The 18,806-nt window shown below is 48.7% G+C and overlaps 1 long non-coding RNA gene across 2 annotated transcripts in view; it reads right to left on the bottom strand.

Moving 5' to 3' along the window:
- LOC105074454 (uncharacterized) overlaps positions 1 to 17,600 on the bottom strand; it is a 63,875-nt gene extending 46,275 nt beyond the window's left edge. The window contains exons 1-3 of one of the 2 annotated variants that reach the window (XR_012504135.1): positions 17,118 to 17,600; positions 16,798 to 16,914; positions 9,325 to 10,908 (exon numbers count right to left, since the gene is read on the bottom strand). This is a non-coding gene — a long non-coding RNA (uncharacterized LOC105074454). The remainder of the gene's footprint in view (positions 1 to 9,324; positions 10,909 to 16,797; positions 16,915 to 17,117) is intronic. The other variant, XR_835793.3, reaches the window with a different exon arrangement.
- Positions 17,601 to 18,806: the final 1,206 nt, after the last annotated feature.

The raw sequence follows: 18,806 nt of genomic DNA, 5'->3' as shown, positions 1-18,806 counted from the left end.
CGCTCAGTTGTCACCATGACTGTTACTGTCATTCAGTCTAACCTGGAGACGTGTTTGCAGGAGTTTAATTTTATTTAAAAAATTGGAATAAAAGTACAATACAGACATCAATTCTTCAGCAAGAGCTTATATTATCTTAGTGGGATATAAAGAGATGCAGTGTTCTGGGAACAAAACTGGCGCTAGAAGCCGGAGATTGGTTGTTATTAATGGTTACCGTCTAGGCAACCGGTCTGTGCACCAAACATCATAACAACGAGTGACAAGATCGCTCAGCCTGTGCGAGAAGCACCCCTCAATGCCTGCCCTGTGGTGCAACTCAGGAAAGGCCGATCTCCGTGAATAAAGCACCAGCGTCACCAGACGTCGGCTTTGCTCAACGCCGCTTCGGCTTAAACTTGTATCTACAGTGACTGAATCTGCTGATGCCTAGAACGGCCTCTGACAAAAGCAGCTTTGCAGTCGTAAGCCTGATACAGTCTAACCTCTATCCCGCAGTTTTCTCACTGAAACAACAGTTTACAAAAGAAGCTTTAACAGTATGAGCTTTCCTGGGAACACCATCATGCTGCAGCCAGAGTGGGTCTCTGTTGTTGTGAGAAGCCAATGTTGTTTCCAGGAATATAATGCAAACAAACTCTACGTAAATAAATTTCAAGTAATTTCTGCTTAGGTCCTGGGAGCAGAATGCAAACAAGCGCTGTGCTAGCTGGTTGCGAGCACTAACTTTTCTCGATTGACTTCTTTCTGGGAAAGGTATTTGCTGCACCAAATCCCATGCATGGAAATCACCGCGGTGCAGGTAAGTAGCGTCTTACAGCCGGCTGTGATTTAGAGGTGTCGAGGTGCTTTCACGTGCAACATCCCGTTTGCTCTCACAGCGACGGTGGTGGCGGGCCAGGGATCATTCTCCTCGTTTTCCTGTGAGCAGATTAAAGTCTGGAGAAGCTAAGTGGCTGCCCGAGGTGGTAGCGCCTCTGGTGCCTCCACCCCTTCGCACGTCTCTCTCCAAGCCTGTTACTACAGCTTTCAGCTCCTTGCCTGTTGGTAGCTGGGAGGAAGCTAATCTTTCTGGTCCACTCAAATGTCCATTTTTTTGGCTAGGAGTGGATTACCTCTCAGAACGCTTCCACCGTGGAGGAGATAATTACATGAGGCCCTCCTGTGAATCCTCTGCCTCAAGAAATAACCCCTGCAACACTCAGCGTTCTCAAGACTCCAACTCATGTTTCAAAGCCTGGATGATAAAATAATGGGTAAGAACTATCGTCCTTGTTTGTTAACACCGGAAAATGGACCGTGTCCCATCTGCAAGGAGGCAGCGTGGACTGCTGTCTGTGACACAGTCATCAAAGCACGTAGCTGGCCGGCCCACGGTTCTGGCGCCCACCGTCCTGGCGCTTTTCTCTCTGCACCGTCCCATCCAGACTTCCTTAAGCAGCTGTGTGGGGTGGGAAATGTCTTGTTTCCTGTTAGGAGTACACGACGGTCAGAGAGAATCTGTGAATTCCAGCTGGTGCAAGTGCGACCAGACTGGACTGCTCTCTCTGGCTTTGACTGGATGGCTACTGACGTGTTCTGTTTTACTACGTAAAAATATATTTTACTTATAACTATGGGACTTACCGGAGTACTTTCCAGGAAAAGCATGTTTCAAGCCACGGGAAAGGAGGTTGTGGATGAAACCACACTCACGATTCTTACTCATATGGCTCTTCCGGGTGGAGGAGGCGGTGGAAGGGTGAGTTCGTAGCACACTTGTTCTTAACGCAGCCCTGCAGATTCCAAATGGGCAATCAGAACAGGGGAAAGTGGCTTCTTGTCTTTCGGGGCAGCTGTATTTCCTCAGGAAAGTGACTTTATCGTGCTATTCCACGGGGGAAGAAGTAAACTGTCTCCAAATCAGCCTTCTTCACTGTGCAATGCTGAAGTCAAATGATGCTTGGCTCATAAATGAGTCACCACACTGCTTTGGCTATATCTTTCTTTCTTCCCTACTTTCTGGAGCAGCTGAAGCCCGAGGGACACAGCGGGGGAAGGTGGGAAGTGAGGGAGGAAAGAAGGAGGGGAGGCCGGCAGAGCCGCAGTGGGGGTAAGGGAGGAGTGAGAGTGTTCACCGTGGGCTCCCTGGCCTCACCCACGAGGCGAGGACAAGGCAAACTAACTTCTGCCCCGTGCCCACCGCGTCAGCCTCCCGGGAAGGCGGGCTGCGGTCACTCGGGCCACACGGCTCCGAGGGATGTCTCGCCTGGATGTACAGGCGACTCCAAGGAGTGGCTCTTTAACGCCCCGCCGACGGGTCGAGGATAAAATCACAGTACGGATGTGACTCACTCGTGAATGCACACAGATGAACCTGTTCAGGCTGAAAACACATTCAGCCACACTCGGCTATTTTGGGAAGTCAGCGGGGAGCCTGCCCGAGGGGCAGCTCTCACCCTCTGGGCAGAAAGGCAACTCCATCCAGCCTTGTGCCCTTTACATGTGAAGTCTTGTGGGACACATGCTTACAAAGCCCAGCCCTTTCTGAAAATCAAGGAGAAATGAGAAAAAAAAAATTAAGTGAGCAAGCTGTGACCTAGACCCAAGGCTAGAGCCCAGCAGCGCCGGCCCCCAGCTCTCCCCGCGGAGCTCGCCGCCGGCGGGCCCGGGGGCCGGGCACCAACCGCACCAGCGCCCGCTGCGCTGAGCCGAGCTGGGACGGCGGCCGCCCCGGCACAGGCCGGCCCGCTAAGGGAACGCATCTTCGGTGTCTTCTTTGTTGTTGGTTTTGTTTGGTTTTGATGATTATAAAAGTAGCAAGGGATCAAGGCAGGTTTATGTATAAAGTATAATGAGGAAAACAAAAACTCCTTCATTGCCATAACCCAGAAATAACCGCCCTTAACACTGCCTCCCAACTCGTTAGCATTCCAAACACCCCTCCCAGATCCCAGAAATACCCCCTCGCTCTGGGGGATGATAAAGGGGGTGGTCCCTGCCTCCGAGGAGCGCGCACCCTGGCGAGGGGCGCAGGCGGAGAGAGAAGACGTGCAGTTACAGCCTGCAGCGCGAGTCGGGAGGAGGAGGGCCTGGTGCCCATGAGCAAAAGCAGAGGTGGGAGGCGTTCCCGGAGGGAGGGCTGGGGGGGGGGGGCTTTCTGGGAAGACAGCATCCCAGTGGAGAGTGAGAGGTGGGGGAGGGCCTTTCTAGGCAGAGGGGGTGCAGGTGTCACGGCCCAGGCCTGGGGAGAGGAGCAGGTGGGCTTATCCGGGGAGCAGAGGGGGCCCCGGCATCCGGAGCTCACAGCACAAATGCAGAGCGGCAGGACATGCCTCGTGTACACTCGGGTCTCGCAAGGTTCTGCAGACCTCATTGAGAAGTTCTTTTTTTTCTTCCCTTGTCTTTTTGTGGTATAATATGAAAACTAAACAGAAGAGAAAACGAACCCAAGTTTGGCTAAAGTAGGTAGAGAGGTGATTTACTGAGCTGAAGACGGCTGTGAAAGAAAAAGGCGGTGTGCACATGGGGCTGAGAGATTTGGTTTCTCCTGTCTACATGAGGCAGGCAGTGATTTTAGGACATTTTAGGATTGTTGGTTGACACAGAGTGTGTGAGGGGGTGAGAGCTGGGAGCTGAGGGGAGAAAGTGCAGCCAGACATACATATTTATAAGTCCCTGGCACTTACGGGACACTTACGGTGAAGGAGACGGGTTACTTCGGAACAGAGTGCAGACAAAGACACAGAGAGGGTACAGAATTGTCCTCTGAAAAGTCTACAGCTGGAGGTCAAGTTAAGAAGAAGCTGCTGAAGAGACAGAGGAGGAGGGACCAGGGAAGCATATGGATGTCAAGAGAGCCTGAGTGGAACCGGAGGAGCTGAAGGTCGATGGACAGGACGGACGCATCTGCCTCGGCTCACCCCAGACTGGCCGTCACTCACCCTACGCTGGACCAGGAACCACAGATCTCACCTCACTAATACTAACATTACAGTGTGCACCTGCCCATCCTCCTCAGCAGTGTGTCAGATGCCTGGGCTGCTAACCAGCCCTCCTCTTGGCTCAGACTTGACCAGTCTGGCCCCTCCAGTGCATCCCCACGATGTGCCAGAGAGAGAGGGACTTTCTGAACCACCTCCTTATAATGTCACTCAAGTGCTGGAGGCCTGGCAATGCCCGCCTACTTGACCCACTGTCTCTCAGCGTAGAAGTCAAACTCTTTAGCTTAATGCAAAGGGCACTGATGGGCACTGAGGTCACCTCCCGTTTGAGGCTACTGTGCCAAGATTACTATGAGCACTCTCACACTTATCTTTCAGGACTTTTGTGTCTTTGTTTCTTCGAATGTGCAACTGGACTGAAAATCAAAGATCTAATTTACCTGTTTTAGAAAACAGAAAAAGAAAATCCAACCAAAATGAAAAAGTTTAGAAGTGAGGGGTTTATAATAAAGATGAGAGAAGCTATCAAGGAAATATACAGCAGGCAGCAGAGGAAATCAATAAACGCAAAATCTGGTTCTTTGAGTCAACTGACAAAATAAGATAAAACAGCAAAACTGATGGAGGGAAAAAAATGGAAAAAGCGTAAATGCATAGTATCCATAATGAAAAGCGCGGGCACCTGCAGGCCCGAGGGCACTAGCCCAGCGCAGGGGAGCCGGCCTCCTGCCGCTGAGGGGGCCGGCTGCCGCACACCCGGCGCCTAACAGCACAGAGCCCGGCTGTGCCAAGGTCCGGGGGGTCGCGTGCAGCTACAGCCAAGGTGGTGGCTGCATGTGTTCCCCACGGAGGCTCTCGGGAGAACCCGCTTCCTTGCCTGTTCCAGCCTCTGAGGCACCCAATCCTCAGGCTGTGCCCAGTATCAGGGTTCCCGTCACCTGTGCTCTGCTTCTCCTCTGACTCAAACTCTCCTGCCTCTTTCCTTTACTTAAAAGGAAGTTTATAATTATATATTGGGCCCACCCAGATAATTCAGGATAATCTCTCCATCTCAAGATCCTTAACTTAACCACATCTGGAAACTGCCTCCTGCCATGTATGGTAACATATTCACAGGTCTGGGGAAAAGGAAACAGGGATAATATGAACCATGTGTTGCAAATAAATCTGAAATTTAAGATGACATGAACAAGTTTTTGAAAACATAATTTCCTGGAACAAAAACAAGAAAAAACAGGTATCTTGGTAATTCTATTTTTCAGTGGAATTGGATCTACAATTTAAAACATTTCCCAGTAAGAGAACTCAAGTCCCAGAGGACTGCAGCATTAAATCACTAAAAATACTTCAGGAAGAACTCACGCTACTCTTACACAAACTTAACCAAAGAAAACCAGGAAAAGCAGGAATACTTCCAGACTCTCTGTGAGGCTAGCGTGACTTCAACGTCAAAATTCAACAAGGGTATTTATAAGATAGGAAAATTACAGGCAAATCATTCTCATAAACACAGGAACAAAAACCCTGGACAGAAAATTAACAAACCAAACCAATGATGTAGAAAAAGAGTAAAGCATCAGAATCATTTTGGGTTTATTACATGGATGAGTGTTTGGTTTAAAACTGAAAACTGAAATAATGTGGTTTATCATATTAACGTGTTAACGGAGAAAAGTCACATGAGATTCTCAATAGATACAGTATTCTCTTGGTATCTTCAGCACCCACTCATAATAAAATCCTTAGCAAACTGTATATAAAGGGAGCTTTCCGTACATAGTAGAAGATGTTTACCAAAAAAGCCCAGAAATTATACTTGAGAAATAAAAAAAAACCTTTGACAGCTTTCTGCTTCTGACTGAGAGTTGACTATAATGATTTCTACTCAGCAGTGAACTTGAGCTCCGATCCAGTGCAGTAAGACAAACAAGAGAAATAAAAAGCACAAGACTTTGAAAGAAAACTGTCATTTTACACAGACAGCACGACTGTACAGCTAGAAAATTCATTAGAATAGGCAGATAAACTATTAGAATAAGTAAGTGAACTTAACAATGTTACCCAACGGACTGCAGATGGCCACAAACAGATATTCATGAGCATGTTTTCAGGACCTTCATTTACAACAGCCCCAAACTGGAAACAGCACAGAAGTCCCTTACAGATGTATAAGGGTGTATGATTCTCAATAATCTGAGTTACATTCATACAAAGGAATTCCTAACGCCATGAAAAAAACTAATGTATGCACACCCGTCAGACTGTTTGACTCCATTTATATGAAATACAAAACTGGTAAGTGTGTAAATCTGTAGCTGTCAGAACAGTATTCCTCTCTAGAGAGGTTATGGTTGGAAAGTTCCGGGTGTCGGTGATGTTCTAAGCTCGACCTGGATGTGGTTATATCTATGTGCTCGCTTTTTAAAAAACGTAGTGGACTGCACACTTACGGTGTGTATGCTTTACAACATGAATGTTGTATGTAAGAAAATCTGAAATATTTTATGGCTGAACGAGTAGAAGAAATGTGCTAAATAAATACATTATATCTGTAAACAACCATGTAGTTACATGGGAGAACGCATTTGGTGTAAGAGCTGTAACTTTAATGTTGTTTTATTTTTTTTATAGATTTTGAGTTTTTCTGGACTTTTCACTAAGGCTGTGTATGTACAGAAACCAGGTACCTGAATTTAGCCAGCTGGCTCAGGGCAGGAGCTGGGAAACCTGGGGACTATCATTGCCTGTTCATCCACTTTAAAAGCAATCATACAGGTACAAAGATTTTTTTTAAAAAATGACCGTGGAATCTGAAATCTCCTGGGAACAAGCTGATTGGGATTCAGACGACAAAAGTTCTGACTCAAAATCCTGTTACTTGTTTTTGACTGGTGACCCTTCCCAACCCTGCAAAGCTCCATTTTTGTTCCCGCCTGAGCCCCAAGGTTGCTGTAACAGCATGTGCTGAAAGAAGTGTTTGCTGGAAAGAGGACACATAAAATATGAATGGAATTTTGCCGATAACATTTAATGTGCTGGTTACACCACATTCACTTACCAACAGGGAACCAAGCCTGCTCTGAAGTCCTCAAATGGAAATCACCCTTTGTTCCCTCAGGGACAAACAAAGCCACCGTTCCCATAGTAACACTGTCACGTGATGTCAGAAATAAGGACTAGGCCTTGAATGATAAAACAAAAGAGTGTTGGCTAGCTAGCCGGGAAAACATCATGAAAAGAGCAGTGTATGCATACGCACATATTGTATGGTATTTTTTTTATACTTGAGAATTGTAAATACTGTTTTTTCCAAAAAGCATTTTTTTCCAGCAGTCAGTATTTCTTTTGATGTGTCCGATCACTTAGAGAATAAGGGGGTTTTTTGGCTTTTCTTAACAATCTATTTTTGTCTTATATATAGTTAAAAAGAAATTGAAGACAGAATTCTTTGCCCAAATCATGGAGATGTGACTTTGGCCCTTAGGGAGGAAGGCACTGAGAAGGGAGGACCCAGGAGGTGAAGGGCTGTTTAGCAAAGATCTAGATGGAGTGACCATGCAGAGATTTCTTACATGTTTTTAATAATTCAAAACAAGCAAGATGTTACAGAAATATACTGTGGATTTTTTTTTTTAAAGAGAAAATGTCTTGTGAAACTCTAAGTTAGTGGTCAGTGGAGTTTGACTTCTCTCCCCACCGCTTCCAGGGAAAGGACCAGAAGGCCAAGGTGCCCCTTTGCCCCTTTCAAGTCCTCAGTGATTGAAAACTTTCCACCTTATACCACTAATCAGAGACACTGGTTCCTCTTCTGCTTAAAAAAAAAAAAAAAAAACAGATTCCACAGAGAATACGAGGTACTGATTTAAGGGACTGAGACAGCTGTTGAACGTGCAGGTTCTTCCGTTAACCTGCTGTGAGTGCCATGCCCAGCCTGCAAAAGGCCTCCTCATCAGCCCCCTATTTGCTAAAATATATCTTTACACTGTAGTTTTGTTTATGAAATATGTTTGTTTTTCAGAACATATGTTGTTGGAGAATCCAACATCAATGTATTTTGCCAAGATCTTTAAAATGACTAAATTCACATATGCACACATACATGTAAACATATATATTATGTATATATGTACCAATGGTATAATAATATTTATGATTTCTGTGATATATAAAACAGTAATAAATCTTGGGTCAACTTCAAAACCCATGGAACAGTATCTGTTTCAAGCTACATGAGCCAAGGGGAAATTGTTAAAATAATGCATCCATACATCGTATTTTAAAATGCTTTTCACTGTCTGCTCACATTTACTAGACATGTAACACCCACAAACTACTGAGATAATTAAGGTCGGCGTGTAACACTAGCAGGAACAGCCGCACTGCCCAATGGCCTGCTGTGACTCAGGAGCTGGATGGGGTGCTTTCAAACCACTGCCGCCAGGAACCCTCACAGCGCCTCTGAGCGGGGGTGCTCCTACTCCCCAGCTATCGAGGCAGTGATGGGCCAAGCCTCTGGCTGAAGCAGGCTGACCTGGGTGTCACACTCAGGTTTCGCTGAACACAGAAACAAAGCTTTTCAACGTTTCTCCAAATACTGCCTCTGGGACTAACAGAGATCAAACAACTTAAAGACCAACAGACACTTCCCGCCCACATCTCCACTACGGGCAGTTTGATGCTCAACTGATGACAAACACATCTTACAGGAGCAGTGCGTAATGCTTAGGTGTAAGATGTCTGCGACTGGAAAGAGAAAATAACGTGCTCAGGGTGAAATGTGGTCACTCCCCATTGTCCTTCAGCACCTCCAAACGTGACAGTGAGCTCCCCGCTGGGGGCCAAGGTTTGCCTTGGAAAATATTGCTGTGACCTTTCCTGCGCTGTTGCCCAGGAACATGGGCATCCTGACTGTTAGCAGAAGGTCAACAATTGTATTTAAATGGAGTGAACCCCGAGCATCTATAAAGCACGCACGCAGTCTACTGTTACTTCTTTGTGGGAGGTTTATTACAGGGTTTGGTATGTAATCTAAATTAGATGTCTGAAGAAAAACAATGCTTTTAAAGTTAGGAGATTTTAGAGAATTCTTTGAGTGAGATTCTCTTTTTAAGATTCCATGAATTCCCTTTGAAGTTTTTTGTCTGAAACTGAGTCTTATTTTTTTCCATTCTTTTAAGAAAACCTTTCCTTTCAACCATCCACAACAAAATGATTCTCTTTTATGTTTATGCTAAGTTGGATGTAATTATTTTATAATAAGTCCATCTCTATAAACAGCCCTATAATTTTAGACTTTTAAATGTCATTACCACAAACACAAATCTGCTGATTCTCCCCCGGGCTGGCTTTGAAATGGCATTTAGAGTTGGTGTGACCCTGTAACCTCTGTCACCTGGATTACCTTGGTGAGTAAATTCTGTTAGCAAGTTGCTCCGGGCTCCACGCTGCAGTTGTTCAAATTCTTGACACTGAGGCTGTGTGCAAACTGCCCACTTGGAGAGTGGAAAGTGCCCCTTCATCCTCCTTGAACCCGGGGGGAAGGAGACACACTCCACAGAGGGTGTCTGTGCAAGCGGGCCGGCGACAGCTGAACTGTGCTCACGGGGCTCTTCCCAGCAGTCAGGGCGTCAGAGGTGGAGGGTTAGCAGACACTATTTTAGTCCTTGGCACCGTCTACGTCATTTGGCCCCACATTCCCCCGCCTTTGAATCCCAGAGAGATTCTGTGCTGAGGGGCAAGTCAGCTAGCGCTCTCTGGACACAGCGGCTGCACGTGAATCAGCTCGAGCACGTGGTCTGTCAAGCACGCCCCGCTCTGCTTCGCTGCTCTGCTAGGCTAACAGGAGGGGAATCCGAGGTCCTGTTTAGCGCCACCGATTTGCAGGCGTAGGGCAGGTGAGCCTTTCTGACCCCTTCCCACGCCATCTCTACGGGACCTGGGTCCATCTTCCCTAGACAGGTGACTTCACCTCTCCAAGACTAGTCAGAGCAAATGCTGGTGACAGCACTGCTGACAGCTGTGAGGGCTGGATGAGATAAGGTTTATAAAGCACTCGACACAATACACAAGTGTACCTCCAGTACTAGTGGAACACAGGGTTAGTCTGAGCACGTGTGGGAGATCACATTTGCGTGACGTGGTCCAGTCTGCTTGTGATGGGCAGTGTGCACCCTGATGCGGGTGAAGGCCCAGCTGTTCCAGAAGGGTCACATGGCAGATGGACCCATCAACCCATCTCCTGGCCCCAGGCGCACCCTAGTCTAAGGCCCGCCTGCGTTGGGAGAAGGGCTGGGAGGCCAGCAAGCGGTGCCGCCCGGGGGCTAACCAGGGACCATGTGCATAGGACTACGCGTAAGACTTATTTCTGAACACACAAAGTATGGGAGTCCTCAAGCTGTGTTTATATGTGTGTGTGTGTTTTCAGGAGGTTTTGGAAAATATGACAATCTCAATCCATTAGATTTGGACTACTACACCATGGGGAAAACCACACAGAGGCAGTTACTAGGATTTATATGTTTTCCTTTACACACAAAGCCAGAAAAACAACGAACTGCACAGAGAGAACTGAATTCTGGTCCTGGCCCCGCCACAGACAGCTAGCTACCCCCCAGGCACATCCTTTAAATCTCAGTAAGCCTCTGTTTTCTCTTCTGTGAAATTAGTGGATTAGACCACAGAATCTTTAAAACCTCCTCCATTGATAACATTTCGAGATTGTAAAAAAAATGCCTGACATGTATGTGGAAGCTTAGGATGCCGGGCAGCGTCGGTGGTGCTGTGTGACCAGCAGCTCCTCCCCTCTGAGGAGCTGCCATAGCCGTGAATGTGACCAGGAGCCACGTTCTCCTTTAATCACGTGGTGACTGAAGACCAGCAGAGGACATCCCAGAAGCTGTGTGAAGCATCGCAGGGGTGCGAAGGAGCCCTCAGGCACAGTCTTAAGGGCACAGCTCGATTTCTTCTGGCTCCTTAGTCTCCTTTCCTAAATACAGAAATCCTTTGTAAGTTTTCAGCTTCCTTGGACATTTTTTTTAGTGATTAAAATAGTGGATTAGATTTTAAATTGTATTTCCAGCTCTCCTCTAATGCATATTCTTCTGTTTCTACGTCTGTCTCTCCAGATACCAATGGGAAATATTTTCATCTTATATGAGGCCTGAAATTCTAAGTCAAAGTAAAGCAAGGGAACATGATTTCTTTGGCTAAACCATTAAATCAGAACAGGTAGAAGCTTAATTTTCTCTTAGAGGAGCATCTTATATTTCTCTGATGTCTGAAAGTAGACTTTTCACTTTTAGGAAAGTATCAAATTCTAGAAGAGTAATTTTTACATAAACGTTCTCTCTACCACTGTTCCTTGTGTTTTGTAGGAAACCCCACCTCAGCTGCCTCCAGGTCCTGAGGGCTCAGAACCTGAACTTAAAGCAGGAACCCTTTCCCAGCCTTTTCGGCCTCAGAGACTCGCTTCGAGTTCTCACCACACTGCTTGTGGATTTTGACCCACAACTGATGTCAGTGTCCCCAGTTTGGACCTGGGTAACCCAGATTTGACCCAGGGAAAAAGCAGAGGGGTGGATTCCGCCGGGGTAGGCACATGAGTGTTTCCTACACACTCTTCTCGGTCTTGATTTGTTACTTCTCAGGAGGGCTGCCAGACGGAGAACCAGGAGGTAAAAAGGGGGGGTGTGGTAGGGCTCCAACACCAGTGACTGAAGACAAATTAGCCAGTGCACAAAGCCTGGGAGCGCACAGAGCATCGGCAGGACCCTTTCACACATTTAATGAATAAAATGGATTCATTTTCCTCATCTGAAGTATATCCTGTACCTTATTTAAAACAGTTGCCTATTGACTCAAAATTCTTAGTATCAGCGCGTGCCGCCTTCTAGCCTGACACAGCTTCAGTAGCAATTGAATGTACATAACATAGTCTTGTCAGTGAAAGGGCAGGACAGATCTGTGGGATTTGAGAAAGCGAGGAAGAACAATAATGCAGACACCTCAGAGTCTAAGCTGCTTTTTAAGCCACATGCAGCTCAGGGGACAATGGTGGTGCAGCCATCAGTACCAGGCACCAGGACCAGTGCGGCAGGTAAAACGGCCGTGGATTTTGGTTTAATGATGGAAAAATCACAAATGTGAGAGCTCCTTTCGAGAAAATGGTAGGAAAAAGGAATCTAAAAAGCACCTGCTTGGGAAATTCTTCAGGCAGGTCCCTGGAAAACAGTCAACCCTGTGAGCGCCTCAAGGTCGTTCCTCCAGCCCCAGTGTCAGCAGTGGCCCGGAGGTGACGTGTGTTATTCTGACCTGGGCCTTCACGGGAAGGCACACCGCCTATGTCACTGACAGGGACACCACCACCCCCCCCAAATGCCCGGGGAAACCTACGGTGAACACTCAGAGCAGTCGGCTGTGGTTTCCTATTTAGTTGGGTTTATTTACTTTTTTTCCAAACTTAAGCTCCTATAAGACGAAAAGGCAGCACTCATCCAAGCGTTCTTGTTAATTGCTCAGGAAAACAAACAAGCAAGCAAACAGAAGTCTACAGAACGTCAGCTCTTACGGGGACCGTGGGCGAATCCTCAACCGCCTCCCCCCGTGCGAGGGAGCGGGCGCTCCCAGCCGGGCCCATGTGACGGGCCGCTGGGGCCCAGCCACCTCCCCGCTGCGCCAAGGACCCAGGAGTCCCAACCTGTGTTTTAACTCATTAAAATGTTATGACTTGACTGAACTTTTAAAAAGTGGTAAGGCAAGAAGGGCACTGTTTCCTGCTGCCCCGTGTCCTGAGGAGGTCCAGGGAGGGCACGTGTGAGAGCCAGGGTGAAGCCAAGGCCTCCCAGGCCTCCAGCCACTGCGCTGCATTTGTGCAGGAGGTGAGCGGACACTTCCATGCGGTTTCCAGCACCGCTTCAGGTGCACTGCTGTGACACCTGCGACTCAGCCAGAAACAAAGCAGAAAGCGAGATGCAGATGACTGTCCCTTCACAGGCTCCTGCCTTACTGGTCTCGAGCGGAACTAGGATACGTTCCCGGGGAAATACAGCCACGTCATGGCTTCCTCCATTCAACTCTTCTTCCTCAACGACGGCAGAGCAGACCTGGATGTTCACCTCCGCCCTGAAGCTCATGAAGGGGAAGGAGAGGTCCTGGCACCACCGTGGAGGCAGCTCACCTGCTGTTAAACTACTTCTCAGCCTTTACTCAGGGTGTACTTCTCTTAAAGTCCACGCCCGCGGGCTGTGCCGCCCCAAGCCTGCTAAAGCCATCGCAGACCGACTGTGGCCTTTTACGCCCCGGCTTGCCTAACACAACACCTGAATGATACTCCTTTTGTCACCAGCATTACTAACTCGTGCGTGGCCGCAAGTCCACAAACCTGGGGCTGGAGACTCGATTCCACAAGAACAGACTCGTTTTCAGAAGAAAGACGCTGGAAGAGGTGGTTTACCCACAAGTAAAATACACCCATATGCCCCGCCTTTCTTAGGAGCAGATACTAAGAAGACTTTAGGAGGGAAGGAACAAAGTGCTCTATAAAGAGTGGGCAAGAAAGATCAAAGACGTGCTTTGACCAAGGACCATACAGAATACAACGCCGCTCCCGAGCTCGGGCAGAAGGAAGCGTCACAGAACAAGCCCCGCTCTTGTCTGCTGATCAGCAGCCACCAGCTGGCTCCCCATTCTCTCTCTGTGAGGCCTCTGCCGGGAGAGGCATCCAATTACCGATTTACCTTCTGCCCTCAGACCTGGCCTTCTGAAAGGAGCTTTTGTTGTCCCTGCCTGGGCTGGTGCAGTAGCTAATTGAGATGAAAGGCACGAGGAGCTTCTTTTAGGACCAAAGCCATTATGTTATGTCCGTCTTACCAACTGGTCAAAGAGGAATGTTCTTATTGATTTTTCCCCTAAATACACATACATATTGTTTGGGACCCATCGGGAGTGATTAGTTCTGAAAGCAGTGCATTCTGCCGGCTGGGGCACGTCGCAGTGATTGGCCATTATTCCCCTTTGCTTCAGGAGTGGAAAGTCAACAGCGCCCGGACAACACCGCTCTGTCTGCGCCTTTTACAGGGGGGCAACAGGCACGAGACGCGGGATGGTGACACTGAGGGCTGTTGTTCTTTCTTCAATTAAGGGAAACATCCACCTTGAGGTCATTAACAGGAAAAGGGCTTCAAACGCAAACAGAAAGTATAGAGGCATTAAAAGAAAAGCATTTTGTAACAAAGGATGAAAAGATTAGGAGCTGAACATTCACAGGCGTGCTGGGGGCACATCTGCGGCAGACTGAGCGGGAATGAGAAGAGGTCTCACCGTTGGTGGCACGGGGCCAGCCATCGGGGACTGCGAGCCGGGTGGGGGGAACATGGACACACAGCTTCCTGTGGCCCAGGTGGGAGGGTGTCGGGTGGAGGAGAAGGCTGTGTGAGAGCGGGATGAGACGCAGGGGAGCCCGAGAAGCAGGGAGGCTAGCTGGAGGCCGCAGCCTGAGCGGTGGGCACTGCCGAGGGCCGGGAGTGTCCTCAGGCAGAAAGCGAGGATGCCTTTCACCAGCTCTGGGAGGGAGGGGGGCCTGTGGTGGGCTGTACTTCCCCAGTGCTCTGCTGCCTGCTACTCTGAGTAAGTCCCCTCCACGCAATCAGGAACAAAATTCAAACCCCTTTCCGGTGGTCATTTCACGCCTTTCTGACTGGCCCCAAGCACATCATCTTTACCTTGTGCTACTGTTACAGCTGTGCACGTGGAAGGGTAACTGTGAAAGGGGCTCTAACTGTCACCCGTATCTTTCCTCCTTTGCCCTTTTAATAAGAGACCCTGTCTCCCACCTTCCTCCCCCTCCATAGGATCCTAGAAGGCGCAGCCAGGGTGAACCCGGGATGGCTTCTGGAAGGAAGGAGAGCAATCAGACACGGTCAGTATGCACTAGGCCTCGCTTCCTCCCACCACGGGGGCCTGGGCCTGCTGCCGGGGCCCGGCACGCCTCTGTAGACCAGAGAAGGCAGCCTGCAGGAGGTGAGGCAATGAGACAGAAAGGACCTAGGTCTCTGGATGACCTCAGGAACAGAGCTACCTACAGCCCCTGGACCCCCACCCGCCTCTAGATGGAGACTTCCGTTCCCTGGGAGCCATGGTGTCAGCCCAGCCAGTGCCACAGCAGACATGGTGGTCATTGAAGCAAGACCCCTTCCACCTTGGACACAAGATTCTAAGACGGCAAACTTGCTTTTGACCAGAAAACATGGCACAGTAAAGGAAGTTCCCCACCCAGCCTGTGATTGCTGAGTATTCTCCCAGAGTCACACGTCTGTGACTTCGTCTTCCACTTTAATGTATTTGGGAGGAGAGTCAGGGAGTCCTCTGGCATTACGTCTTCTGCCATAGATTTCAAAGGAGGAAGGCAAGGGTTAAGCTGCCCTGCTTAAGTTCAGGTGCCCCTCAGTTGGCCACAGGGCACTGAGATTAAACATTACATCTGCGCGTGTTCTGATGAGACTGGCATTGGAATCAGAGGACTCTGTAAAGTAGACGGTCCTCCCTGACGTGGGGGGACATCATCCAGTGCATCCAGGGCCCGAACAGAACACAAAGTGGAAGAGGAGGAATCTGCCCTTTTTCCTTCCTCATCTCTCATCCCCTCCTCTCCTGCCCTCGGGCTGGGAGTTACACCATCAACTCCCGGGTCTCGGGCCTCGGGGCTCAGACTGAACTGCCCCACAGCTCTCCCGGGGCCCCTGCCCGCAGGCGGCAGGGCAGCCTGCACAAGTGACGAGCCACTTCCTCAGAGTGCAGCTCTGTCTCCCTCCCTCCCTCTCTCTGTGTACACACACATACACACACACAACCAATAGGATATTTGCTCTTGTGTGTGTGTGTATTTCTATTGGCTCTGTTTCTCTGAAGAACCCTAATATTGTTAACATACTTAAAGCACAGAAAGTAGGCATTTTTATAAGCAAATCAGTTGAATAATTTTGCCTCATGAAAATCCTTGACCCGTTAAAGAAAGATAACAGTTCTTTTATTGATGTCTCCTCATTCTTATTCCACTTTCTCAGAAGTCAGTGAAGTGCAAGGACAGTTACTGTTACTCTGCAAATGAGAGAATAGAAATCTCCCAGGACGTTCTTCTAGCAGAAAAAGAAAAACAGTATTGAATGGACAGGGAAGAAATAAAACTAGTGGTAAAAACTTAAAAAAAAAAAAAAGAAGAAGAAGAAGAAGAAGTAGGACCTGCATGTTTACAAGGGAGCTGCCAGATGGGCCCGTGGAGGCCGGGTGGGAGAGGCTGCCGGTGCTCAGCGGAGGTCAGCAGCTCTGGGGACGGACGCTCCGCCCCGGGACTCATGGGAGGGCCACCCGACACTCGTCCGGGGGCTTCTCGTGAGAGGCAGCAGGGCCCACTGTCAGGGAAACAGCAATCTGCTGACTCCCACATTCCCAACGTGCTTCTAACCTGGCAGGTGCCTTCTGGAACCTTCGGGTTTGAACTCATTTAGCAAATTACCCCTGATTCTGTCTTATAAGCATCTTTCCAGAGCTCATCTGCTTTCCATCACACGTGAAATCATGGCTCCAAACCACCTGTACCTTCCCATCTCCCTGTCTTCCCTTAAGCATTAGGCGTTCTGGAACTTAACCCTCTCATCCTCATTGCTTCTCACTGCCCTGGAGTGTCCTAGCTCCATCGGACTTTTTGTTTTGTTTTTTCTTTATTTACCGCAATGTAGCTACTTTCAAACACAAATGATAGTGGTAGCTTCCAAACCACTGAGAACTTCTCCACAAAAGAGGGTGTCATTAAAGCTCAATGCCAAGTATTTTTCTAAAATAAACATTTATGGAATCTCCTGTCTTCCCCATTTCCACCAACCTTAAAATTCTATCAGGAACGAAGATCAGGTTTGTCTGACGTTATCTTTCCCACCAACGTCCGTAACAGTGAGGGCTCCACCGGTCTCCGCGTGGTTTCTCTGTTGCTTGCTTGTCTCTGGTTACAGGCAGCAAATGCAGTTCCCAGCGGGGCATAAAATAAAAGGGATTCACTTTAAACTCTCTCCAAATCCACCGTGTCTACAGGAGCGGACACACAATCCGTGCTTCCGAGGGCTTGTCTCAGTGTTCTTTCTGAGATGCCCACTCTAACCTCAGTGGACTGAAAACCAGGCCCTGAATCACAGACAACATACTCACAGCAAGTCAGCATCTACCCCACGGAGGCCTCTTGTCATCCCCCAGCGCTGCTGGCTCTCCCCCACTGGGGCTGCTACACCTTCTACTTACAATCCATTCAACCAGCACTTGAGCTGGACCGAGCCCTGGGGCGGAGGCTACTCTGCAGATGAGCGCACACACCCCGTCTCACAGCCTGCCCTGCCACGTCTCAGAGCTGGAGGAGGTCTCGGAGGTGATCTAACTGAGCCCTTCCGTCTGACTGGTGAGGAAACTGAGGCCCGAGGCCACACAGCTAGTAAACAGCAGGCGGGGTACTAGTGCGAGCGCTGGAGACCTGCAGCAGAGAGGGGGGCGCTGCTGCTGGGCAGGGCCCTGGCCAGCCCGCCCGCTCTGCGTGTGACCAGGCATGCCCGTGCCTGAGAGACTGTGACAGAGGGAGGCGAGCCAACTGGCTGCAAAATTTCCTTCCTTCTGTGAAATTCTGCTCTAGGTAGAGACAAAGTTAAAAGTTTCACCTCATACAGACAGTGAAATGATGGAGAAAACGTTTAAATCAACTCAAACTGAGCTTGCTTCTAATAATTCAACCAGGTACACCCAGTAAGCATACTGTTTCTAACAAAGATTAATCCTTCATTTTCCCACTTACAATGTCTCTGAAAGAGAATGTTCTCATATTCCTTAGGCATTTGGAGCTATTCTGGAAATATCGTTTTTCTATGAAACCTTACAAATAGAGAGAACACGGCACCGTTCATGTAGTTAATCTTCTAAATAAACTGGAACTCGCTGCATGTGATTTTCTTTGTGACTAAGCTATGGTCATCTTCCCTTGGTGTTTATATTAGACACTCTGGATGCCCACGTGATGAAGTGTCCTATAAATAGTGCTTTCTTGACAAGGGCTCACTTCTTCAAGCATAAACCTTCCGGACACTGTGCCTGCACTGTGGCTTGTGCACAGAGTGATCAGTGCGCAAGCATCTTTTCTAAACAATATCACGTCATGGAGATGACACTGCACTGCAAAGAGTCACACTTCAGTGCCCTGGGGGACGGATGAAAAGGAAGAGAACGCTGCCCTAGGGCCCATAAAGAATGACTTGTCGTGCTTCTGTGGACTTAAAAGGCTAGTCTCCAGGAGCGTTTCCCCCTTTTCCTATGATATTTGTTTTAATTTGTCTAAGATTGGAAAGAACTACATCAAACAGGAAGAATATTTCCTGTGTGTTATGAAAACATGGTAGGTGATCCGCCAGGTCCTCCCTCTGAAAAGCCCTCCCATGTATGAGCATCACCAGGGAACAGCTGTCGCTCAAGGCCGCCCCCTGAGTAGTGTCCCTACAGCGCTCCCTCCCACATCCCACGTGGTGGAGGAGGCACAGGCTCGCCCCCGGCCGCCTGTCCTCTTGCCCCGCCAGCTTCCATCTCAGTGGAGCGGCGGGTACGCGTCTCCTCTGCGGAGTTCTTGGAACCCTTCCCCATGCCCCACTGGGGGGCCACCGGGGGAAGACACATAACCTTCTGCTCTTCACAAGTGCTCAGCCAGGATGTGGTGTGCCAAGCACCCCAGTCTTCAGGAGCAGTTTCTTTAGAGCCCAGTTCTTGTCTTGGGGTCACAGAGTACAACCCCCAAAGGGCTAAGAACTCAAGGTAAATCTTCAACTCATGTAAAACGTATTCCAGAACTGGTGTTCTAGCTTCTGT

Source organism: Camelus bactrianus, chromosome 35, assembly GCF_048773025.1.
Source record: "Camelus bactrianus isolate YW-2024 breed Bactrian camel chromosome 35, ASM4877302v1, whole genome shotgun sequence".
NCBI classification, from domain to species: domain Eukaryota; kingdom Metazoa; phylum Chordata; class Mammalia; order Artiodactyla; family Camelidae; genus Camelus; species Camelus bactrianus.
This window is presented reverse-complemented; position numbering and strand designations above follow the sequence as displayed.